Consider the following 5,284-nt stretch of genomic DNA (forward strand, 5'->3'; position numbering starts at 1 on the left):
AACTTTGTTAGGAAGGATTAGAGCAGTGTTTATTCTATGGCTAATATTTTCTCATACCTAAGGCCAAAAAAAAAACAAAACAAAAAACAAAACAAACAAACAAAAAAAAACACGCACACAACCATTTGTGAATATTCTAATCAATGCTCCATGAATTATTATTTTCCCACTCTGATGGGAACAGGAACGATTCCTGGCCCTGTGTAAGCTCTGGAGTTTTTTTTCTGTGTAGCTTTTTCCTCTGGTGTTCTGTCCTACAAATTCTGGCTTCCCTGGCCTCCCAGCTGCATCTCATCAACTGAAGGTGACTGCCAGACCAGCAGTAAGCTGTTGCAGTTGTCAGGCTCATGTCATTTGTTTACATCTCTGAAATCATTGTCCTTTGTTGCCTGATATCCAATAAATTGAAAATCATTGTTTCATCTCTTGTTATTTTTTTTAGATATGTCAGATAGAAATATAAATTAGTCCCTGTTATTCCATCTTGGGTTGAAGCAGAAGTCATATAATACAGATTTGAAACCTAAAATATCTGCGATGACAAATATCCTGACAATTCAAACTTATTCAAATTAAAACCAAGATTGAAAGGCTGTCTGACACATACATATGTTCATGTAGTCACTTACAACTGGGAGAATATACAGCAAATAGAAAAAGTGTTTTCCTTTTGCTAGTGGAATTATAAGTGATATCTTTGTTTTCTTATTGATGGTTTCAATATTTTCCAACACTTCTGAACACATGAAAATTACCTATATAATTATATAAATATTTTAAAATGTGATTTAGACTACCAAAAATTAGCACACATTCTCTACATGGTTTGTTTGCAATATTGATCACACACTTGCTGGATTCTACTCAGCCACTGGCATACTTAACACTTATGTAACTAGAAAGAAAAACAACCTTTAAAGTCCAATTAGTAGGTGATGCATAGTTATCCGATTTCCCTCACACTTTTATAAAAAACTTTTATTAAAATATAGCCAACACATATATTAGTTTCAGGTATAAACCATAGTTATTCAACACTTATATGCCTAAAGAAGTGATCACCATGGTAAGTCCAGCAACCATCTGACACCGTACTACGCTATCACAATATTATTGATTGTATTCCCTATGCTGTACATTACATCCCCATGACTTACTTATTTTATACCTGGAATTTTGAGCCTCTTATTCCCCTTCACTTTTGCCTCCTTTTTAAAATTTTCAATTACAGCTGACATTCAATATTAGTTGATATTAGTTTCAAGTGTACAGCATAATGGTTAGACATTTATATACTTTATGAAGTTATACCTCTGACTAGTACCCACCTGGCACTATACAGTTATTACCATATTACTGACTGTATTCCCTATGCTTTGCTTTACATTCCTGTGACTATTTCATACTACCAATTTGTACTTCTTAATCCCTTTGCCTTTTTACCTGCCCCCTAGTCCCCTCCCATCTGGCATCCATCAGCTTGTTCCCTGCATCTATGAGTCTGTTTTTGTTTTGTTTGTTTATTTTGTTCTTTAGATTCCATATATAAGGGAGATCATATATTTGTCTTTCTCACTCTGACTTATTTCACCTAGCATAATGTTCTCTAGGTCCATCGATATTATTGCAAATGGTAAGATTTCATTCTTTTTTATGGCAGAGTAATACTCCATTGTATAAATGTACCACAGTTTATCCAATTGTCTATCAATTGGCATTTCAGTTGTTTCCGTATCTTGGCTATTGTGAATAGCACTGTAATAAACATAGGGGTGTATATATTTTTTTGATTTAGTGTTTTGGATTTCTTTGGATAGGTACCCAGGAGTGGAATTGTTGGGTCATAAGGTAGGTCCATTTTCAATTTTTTGAGGTACCTCCATACAGTTTTCCATTGTGGCTGCACCAATCTGTAATCCCAACAGCAGTGCATGAGGGATCCCTTTTCTCCACATCCTCGCCAGCACTTGTTGTTTGTTGATTTATTGATGATAGCCATTCTGACCAGGGTGAGGTGGTGTCTCATTGTGGTTTTTATTTGCATTTCTCTGATGGTTAATGATGTTGAGCATTTTTTTTATGTGTCTGATGGCCATCTGTATGTCCTCTTTAGAGAAATGTCTCTTCATTTCCTCTGTCCATTTTTTAATAGGGTTGTTTGTTATTTTGGTGTTGAGTTATATGAATTTTTTAATAAATTTTGGATAGTAACCCCTTATCAGATGTATCGTTCACAAATATGTTCTCCCATTCAGTAGGATGTCTGTTTGTTTTACTGATGGTTTCCTTTGCTGTGAAAAAGCTGTTTAGTTTGATATAATCCAACATGTTTATTTTTTCTTATGCTTCCCTTGCTCGAGGGGATATATCAGTAAAAATATTACTAAGGGTAATGTCTGAAGATTTACTTCCTATATTTTCTTCTAGGAGTTTAATGGTTTTGGGTCTTACGTTGAAGTCTTCAATCCATTTTGAATATATTCTTGTATATGGCATAAGAAGGTATACCAGCTTCATTTTTTGCACATGTCTGTCCAATTTTCCCAGGGCCATTTATTATTACAGCAATTACTTTTGCACCAACCTAATAAATAGACTGTCTTTACCCCAACATAAGTTCTTGCTTCCATTATCATAGATTATATGACCATATAGGCGTGGATTAATTTCTGGGCTCTCTATTTTGTTCCATTGATCTATGTGTCTATTTTTATGCCAATACCATGCTATTTTGATTACTATAGTAGTATGATTTGATGTCAGGTGGCGTGATACCTCCCACTTTGTTCTTATTTCTCAAGATTGCTGTGTGACTACTTGGGGTCTTTCATGGTTCCATATGAATTTTAGGATTACATGTTCTAGTTCTGTGAAAAATGTCATTGGTAATTTGATAGGGATTCTGTTGAATCTATATATTGCCTTGGGTAGTATGGGCATTTTAACTATATTAATTTTTTCCTATCCGAGAGCATGGTATATGTTTCCATTTATTTGTATCTTCTTTAATTTCTCTCTTCAATGTCTTATTATTTTCTGAGTACAAGTCTCCTACTTCGTTGGTTAAATTTGTTCCTAAGTATTTTACTGTTTTTGAAGCAATTGTAAATGGGATTGTTTTCTTAATTTCTCCTTCTGATAGTTTGTTGTTGGTGTATAGAAATGCAACTGATTTCTGAATATTAATTTTGTATCCTGCTACTTTACTAAATTCATTTATCAGTTCTAATAGCTTTTTGGTGGAGTCTTTGGGATTCTCTCTATATAGTCATCTGTATATAATGACAATTTTACTTCCTCCTTTCCAATTTGGATGCCTTTTATTTCTTTTTGTTGTCTGATTGCTGTGGCTAGAACTTTCAGAACTATGTTGAATAAAAGTGGTGAAAGTGGGCAACCGTTTCTTTTTCCTGAGCTTAAGGGGAATGCTTTTTAGCTTTTCCCCATTGAGTATGATGTTAGCCGTGGGTTTATTGTATACGGCCTTTAGTATGTTGAGATATGATCCCTCTATTCCCACTTGGCTCCAAGTTTTTATCATAAATGGATACTGGATTTTGTCAAATGCTTTTTCTGCATCTTGATATGACCATATGAGTTTTGTTTTTCATTTTGTTAATGTGGTGTACCACATTAATTAATTTGCAGTTATTGAACCAACCTTGCATACCAGGAATGAATCCCACTTGATTGTGGTGTATGATCTTTTTAATGTATTGCTGAATTTGGTTTGCTAATATTTTGTTGAGGATATTTGCATCTATGTTCATTAGGGATATTGGTGTATAGTTTTCTTTTCTTATAAATTTTTTGTATGGTTTTGGGATCAGGGAGATAGTGGCCTTGTAAAATGAGCCTTCCCTCCTGGATTTTTTGGAATAGTTTGAGGAGAATAGGTGATCGTTCTTTTTCGAATGTTTGGTAAAATTCACCAGTGAAAAGCCATCGGTCTCAGGGTTTTGTTAGCCGGGAGCTTGTTGATTACTGATTCAATTTTCTTGGTAGTAATCAGTCTGTTCAGATTTTCTGTTTCTTCTTGATTCAGCCTTGGAAGTTTGTATGCTTCCAGAAATTTGTCCATTTCTTCCAGCTTGTCTAATTTGTTGGCGTATAGTTGCTTGTAGTATTTTCTTAAAGACTTTTGTATTTCTGTGGTGTCTGTTGTCACTTCTCTTTCATTTCTGATTTTATTAATTTAGGTCCTTTCTCTCTTTTTCTTAATGAGTCTAGCTAAAGGTTTGTCAATTTTGTTTATCTTTTCAAAGAAACAGCTCTTGGTTTCATTGATCTTTTGTATTTTTTTTTTTTTTTTTTGGTCTCTTATTTCATTTATTTCCACTCTGATCTTTATTATTTCCTTCCTTGTATTCCCTTTGGGCTTATTATGCTGTTCTTTTTCCAGTTCCCTTAGGTGTAAAGATAGACTGTTGAGTTGAGATTTTTCTTGTTTCTTTAGGTAGACCTGCAGTGCTATGAGTTTCCCTCTTATGACTGCCTTCACTGCATCCCGTAGATTTTGGGTTGTGTTTTCATTTTCGTTTATCTCAAAGTATCTTTTGATTTATTCGTTGATTTTATTGTTGACCCACTCATTATTTAGTAACATGTTTTTCAGCCTCCATTTGTTTGTGTGTTTTCTGATTTTCTTCTTGTAATTGATTTCTAGTTTCATAGGTCTTTGGTCAGAGAAGACGCTTGATATGATATCAGTCTTCTTAAATTTATTGAGACTTGTTTTATGGCCTAGCATGTGGTCTATCTTGGAATACGTTTCTGTGCACTTGAGAAGAATGTATATTCTACTGTTTTGGGGTGAAATGCTCTAAAAATATGGATTAAATCCAACTGGTCTAATGTGTCATTTAAGGCCACTGTTTCCTTGTTGATATACTGTCTGGAAGATCTATCCACTGATGTCAGTGGGGTGTTAGAGTCCCCTACTATGACTGTATTCCTCTCGATCTCTCCTGTTATGTCAGTTAATATTTTCTTTATATATTTAAGTGATCCCATGTTGGGTGCATAAATGTTTACAAGGGTGATATACTCTTGCTGGATTGATCCCTTTATCGATATGAAATGTCCTTCTTTGTCTCTTATTATAGCCTTTGTTTTAAAGTCTGTTTTGTGTGCTATAAGTATTGCTACTTAAGTTTTGTTGCCATTTACATTTGCATGAAATCTTTTTCCATCTCTTTACTTACATTCTGTGTGTGTCTTTCAATATAAAATATGTCTGTTGTAGATAGCATATATATGGGTCTTGTTTTCTTATCCATTCAGC

This window comes from Rhinolophus sinicus, chromosome 18 (assembly GCF_057876585.1).
Source record: "Rhinolophus sinicus isolate RSI-liver-muscle chromosome 18, RSI-T2T, whole genome shotgun sequence".
NCBI classification, from domain to species: Eukaryota; Metazoa; Chordata; class Mammalia; order Chiroptera; family Rhinolophidae; genus Rhinolophus; species Rhinolophus sinicus.